This window comes from Podarcis gaigeae, assembly GCF_964106915.1.
Source record: "Podarcis gaigeae genome assembly, chromosome: 14".
In the NCBI taxonomy this organism is placed as follows: Eukaryota; Metazoa; Chordata; class Lepidosauria; order Squamata; family Lacertidae; genus Podarcis; species Podarcis gaigeae.
This window is the reverse complement of record NC_139690.1, coordinates 4,673,913-4,679,702: the sequence shown is the minus strand read 5'-3', so window position 1 is coordinate 4,679,702 and position 5,790 is coordinate 4,673,913. Positions and strand designations below refer to the sequence as shown.

The following is a 5,790-nucleotide window of genomic DNA, read 5'->3' as shown; positions in this document are numbered from 1 at the left end:
TGAAAGAAATGACGTGATGGAAGTTAAACAGGTACAGTTCCTGCAGGTATCTATCTGTATTACTTCCTGCTTCTCAAAGGGCACCATCAGGGATGTGCTAAGCTAGCTTGGTTAGAGGAAGGGGGAGTGTTAGAAGTCCAATTAATACCTGCAAGAATTTTTTTCTGGAAAGGACATCAAGGATTCTGTTCCTCACTGGCCATTTCTCTGTATTGCCCTGCAGGTTCCAGCAGCAGCTGCATTGATCACTGTGGAGTAGCAGTGCTTGCTTGGCGGTTTCAGTTTTTAAAACAGCTGGTGTAAGGTGATAGTCCTTAAGGCTATGCAATCTCAGTGTGTGATGGGAAGCCTTGCACCTTCCTGTGAGTGTCACCAGCAGAATAGGAAACACACACACGGAGAGAGGGAGAGAGATTGAATTTGAATCAAACTCCAGGTATTCAGAGCTACTTATCTAACCCATTCTTCTCCAGCATGGCCCACGGCTGTGGTCCAGATGCTCCAAAGGGCGCTAGATTGGGAAAAGAATATCAGCTTGTTCTTCTAAGCCAAAGAGCTCGAACTGCAAGGCTACCAGGAATGATGGGCAGAACCTGCATCCAGGAACAGGCAAGGCGCCTCCACCCACCATTGGCTGGGCATCCCCAGCTCTGGGCTCCCGTCCTGCTCGTGGGCTTCCCACACTGGACCGCCAGAACAAGAGGATGGGCTCCCTTTGCGCTGAGCCTGATTCAAGAGGGGCTACGGGCTAGAAAAACGACACCACAAGGGGAAAGCTGGCGCTGGCTGCTGCTCAAGCCGGCGCCTGGCTGGCAGTGCCCTGCTTGTTTGCGTGCCCCGGGCAGGAGCGCCCCTGAGCAGGCGGCGCCAGCGCGGCTCCTCCACCTTTACGCGCCTGGCAGCTGCTGGCACCGCGGAGGCGGGAGGCGGGAGCGGGGCTGCTGGCCAATGGGAGCTGCCTCCGCAGCTGGCGATTGGCTTCGGCGCGCCGCCGCTTGCCCATAAAGAGCGCGCCCGCGGCGCCGGGCTGCAAACTCGCCGGAGTAGCGGCTGGAGCGTTTGGTTGGGCGCAGCGGCTCTGGGCGCGCGGCATCCTCAAGCAGGTCTCGGGAAGCGGCCAACCCTGCAAGGTAGGCGCGAGGTTGTTTGTGCCCGCGGACTCTGCGGGCTTCCTCAGCAGCGAGGCTGGGGACTCCGATCATAGCTGTCAACATTTCCCTTTTTCAAAGGGAAATTCCCTTCTTCCGAATAGCATTCCTCGCAAGAAAAGCGAAAAATTGATAGCTGTGACTCTGATGGGGCTTGGCACCTAAGTGCGCTGGGGATCGCAGCCTTGAAAAGGCGGCCAAGATGAAAGTCTACGGACTGGTCTTTGGAGTTCTGCATGGGGGCTCTGCCCCCTTTCTCTCGTTCCTCCCTTGTTAAGTGAAGAAACCGGTTTTAGTAAACGGAATGTATGTACTGAATTCTATCTAAAACTACCGGGAATTCTTCTGCACAAGGGAAAGAGTTTGGTGGGGGCTGGGAAGGCTTGCTGGAGTCCGATCCTGTGCTTGATGGCTCTGAAGGAAAGCCCACTGGATTCTGTGAGGCTTACTCGCAAGTAAGCATGCCTGGATTTTTGCAGCTGTGGTGTGCAAACGGGCTTTAGCTATACAAAAGTAGCATACTCCTACTTGGAGCAGACCCACTGGAAGGAACAAACATGGTTAATTTCAGTGGGTATACTCTTGAGTAAAAAGAAGCTGAATACCACCCATCACCTGCTGCCTACATTTAAGAGGGCTGTAAGGTTTGAATGGTAGTTGGCTCGGCAGGTCCGGCTCCCTTGCAGGGTTGTTGCGAACAACCCAGAGATATTAACGCCTTTGTATTCCTCTCTCCCTTTTTTGGCAGGTTCTTCTGATCTCCTTCAACTCTTCTGCCTCAACTGAGAAGTCAGCTGGACTCAATGTGGTTCTTGGAGAAAGTGGGGGCGTCCCCTGGAGAAGGCAGCCCACTGGGTCCGTCCTTCCTGGGCTTGCCCCCCAGCCACCCCGTCCCTAACACAGCCAAGCCGGGGGGCCCTGCTGCAGCTTTTGCCAACATACTGACCCCGGACAGGATCCCGGAGTTCTGCATCCCTCCCAGGCTGGCCAATCCTCCTCCGGCGAAGAGTCCCAGCGCAACTTTCCAGCCCCACCGCTGCCTCACCGAGCCGGGCTTGCAGCAGGCGGCCACCTCGGCCGGGGTGGGGGCCGACCGCCCCCCCTGCCCGTTCCCGCTGCCCCACCTCATCCAGGTGGAGAGCGTGGAGGAGATCCCGGACCTGGAGGAGGAGGAGGAGGAGGAAGGCGGCACGAACTCGGACCCCCACTCGCAGGCCGCCCTGTCTCTGCCCCACTTCCCCAAAGCCCAGACGTCCTACGGCTTCTGCACGCTGCTGGAGAGCCCGCACACCCGCCGGAAGGAGTCCATCTTCCACAGCGACGCCTCGCTCAGCCTGGCGCGGCCCCGAGCCAGCAGCTACGCGGGCCGAGAGCTCTCGTGCGGCCGCCCGCCGGCCTGCCCGCCCCCGCTGCTCCGCCGGCCCTGCGACAGCGACACGGCTTCCTCCAGCGAGTCCTCGCCCTTCGGCTCCCCGCTGCTGGGCCGCTCGCCTCCGCTGCGCGGGCCGGGCTTGCTCTCCAAAGCGCGGAGCCAGGAGGGGCTGCTGGGCAGGGCCTGGCGGTCCCGGGGCAAGCTGTCCAGCGCGGGGAGGGCCAACTCCTTGTCCACGGAGGACAGCAGCTCCACGGACAGCAGCCCCAGCGCCGTGCGGCGCTCCTCGGACAGCCTCTTCCAGCCGCTGAGCTGCCGCGCCTGCAGCCTGTCGCCGCTGCCCATCTTCCCGCTGGACGCGCCCTGCGGCGGGGGCGGGCGGGAGAGGCTGGGCCGGGAGAGCACGGTGGGCCTGGACCGGGGCGGGCTGCTGCGGCTGTCCTGCGAGTACTGCCCCGAGAACCGGCGCCTGCGGCTCCGCCTGATCAGCGTGGAGGGACTGTACGCGCCCGCGGCGGAGCCCAAGAGCATCAACTGCTGCATCACCTTCTCGCTGGTGCCGGGCAAGATCCAGAAGCAGCGCAGCACGGTCATCAAGAGGAGCCGCGACCCCATCTTCAACGAGGACTTCTTCTTCGTGGGCATTGCCGAGGACGACCTGGGCAGCCTGGCCGTCAGGATGAAGGCTGTGAATAAGGGGAGCAGCTTGAAAAGGGACCTCCTTTTGGGGGAGAGCGAGGTTCCCTTGATGAAGCTTTTAGCGGGTTAAAAAAGCGAGAAACAACTCTCTTGCAACCTGAGATACTTTATTTATTTTTTTCATACTCGTGGCTTTTTTGTTTTAAAATAAATATAATTTTTACTGAAACTTGCAAATGCTTCTCTTTTGGTATCTGTTAGGTCAGTAAATGACTTTGACTTGAGCGAGGCCTGCAAGTTACACACTGGAATGCACAATTCATGGTTCTGTTAATCCTATGCACCTGTGCTTTGGCAATGTCCCATTGAGCTCTCCATGAGGCTTGCACCTAAGGAGCTGTGTACAGACTTGCAGCTTCAGTGTTTGTGTAGCAACCAGAGTGCTTTACATTATCCTTAAAACAACCCCCACAGGGCAGGTGACAGGGGGGTGGTGGTGGCCGAAGCTGGTTAGTTTCAACCTACAGCTGGAGAGTCCCAGGTCATCTCTGCTCAGCCACAGAGCTCACTCTCTCAGGGCCTCTCCTACCTCGGAGGGTGGCTTTAAAATGTAATTTATGAAAATATATTTAACGTTTTCTCCCATTTCAACGCAGTGGGGCTTACTTCTGAGTAAACACACACAGGGTTGTTCTGTGAAAGGCAGCAGTTTTTACCTTAGACCTCCTAGTGAGTCCATGGCAAGAGCGGATATTTGTACTGGAATTTTTTTTAGTTCACTGTTACACAACACTAGCTCCATAGAGTACATTACAAGCCATCAGAGTACATTAGCCTTCCTCAGTCTGGGATCCTTCCAGTACAGAGTGCTCTACTTTGCAGTGTGAAATACAAATGCCTGTGAGCTTTGTATAGGAACACGGCACACTGTACCTCTTGCATTTCATGACCCTTTAGCATCATAGTTTATAGTTCATACCCATTATAAACAATTGCCAACTGAGGCCAGCACTCAGTGCATCTGATGAAGTGGGCCATGGTCCATGAAAATTTAAGCCACAACAAGGCTACAATCCCAAAGGGATTTACCTAGTACATAGCTGTAGTGAACCCACTAAGGTTTACTTCTGAGTAATGGGTAAAGGATTGCACTATCAATCTATTAGATCTGAGGGTGCCACAATGTTTTGGGGCTATAATTTTGAGTAAATATAGCACTGGCTGGGTTGTTAGGTTTTGTTTCAGTAAGAGGTGCTGATGTGAAGAGTTAAGCCAGAAGTTCCCAACAGGAATTGAATCAAAGAAGAAATGTGTAGAAAATAATCCAAGCAAGAGTCCATTTCTTCAGTTGTGGCAATATGTGAACGTTCAGCTGAACAGAACTCTTCCATCAAACAGAATGTAAAGGTTTATTGCTTTTAGCTGAACACTAAGGAAGCAAACAGCTTTGAAATCTTTTGTGATAATGGCCATGGCAGCTTGCCTGCTGAATCTGTGAGGGAGTCTGAGTGGAACAGGAAGGGAGAGGTTGGATGTGTATTTTGAGCCAAAATCCAATGCTGCAGTTGTGTAGGTTCCTAACTGGGGAGGGGCTGACTCGGTCCACTACCCCATTTCCTTAAATTTTTTTTTTATTGATTTGGGGTTTTTTTAAGTGCTCACATAACAAAAACAAAGAAAACAAAGAATAAAAATGTAAATAATAAGCCTTCCCATCCTAAAGCACAATCATACAAAAGCACAAATAATAGTATTATTTCACAAAGGGATAAGAATGTAATGTCATGAGCTGAGGGTGAGGAGTAGGCTGTCTGTCAAGAACCTTCTAATTCCTGGATCCAGTAAGTGTTAAGCAATAATTCAAATTCCTGGAATATCCAGGCTAGCTTCCTGGTGAGGTAATGGGTCATTAAGGTAGCAAAGGAAGTGGCTCTGTGTCAGACATCAAATGAATGAGGCCCCCTCCCTCAACTCACTAGGAGTTAGAAAAGGCAGAGGCCTGAGCTCAGTTGTGTGTGTGTAAGCTTGAAGCTGGAGGAAGAAGCAGGCTGAAGTCTCTGAGGGGACAACCATCCCTGATCTCTTCTTGAATCCAAGGCTGTGGCTATGGGGGAAGCAAGACCCTGTTGGGGTGTTCATGCTGTGAACCCCTCCATCGTAGGCTCAGGCTGTATACATGTGTAAATAAACCATATATCCTAAAGACACCACAGTCTCTGCTGTCCCTCATTCCAACCCTGGGGAAGTGCCTGGAACCCCTGGAACCTCACGCTGCTTGGAGATTGGGGTGGCCTGCAACAGTATGAACTGACAGAAAGATTCCCTTTAAAGATAATGAAGATTTATAAAAATCAAAGTTTTTTCCACTTGCGTGCTCCATCATTACTGACAATAAAGTTTCTATACAGTCCTAAAAGAGCCAGCCTGATTGCAAATACTGGCGGCACTGAGTGACCACATGCCTCAACATTTGCAGAAGAAGTGAAACCATGCCATATGTCACTACCCCATTTCCCACTTGTTATATGCTCAGCAGGGAGGAAGGAAGTGCCATCTCTACATCCTAGAGAGCCCTGTTCAGGAAAATTGTGAGTGTGGCTAATTGTCAGATCCCCAAAAACAATGAACAAG

General features: G+C 52.8%; 1 pseudogene across 1 annotated transcript; it reads left to right on the top strand.

The window, feature by feature from the left end:
* Positions 1 to 1,031: 1,031 nt before the first annotated feature.
* On the top strand, positions 1,032 to 3,388 carry LOC310830942 (C2 calcium-dependent domain-containing protein 4C pseudogene; annotated as a pseudogene). Its single transcript, XR_014568603.1, has 2 exons — positions 1,032 to 1,130; positions 1,897 to 3,388. The product of XR_014568603.1 is annotated as a C2 calcium-dependent domain-containing protein 4C pseudogene (transcript).
* The last annotated feature ends 2,402 nt before the right edge of the window (positions 3,389 to 5,790 follow it).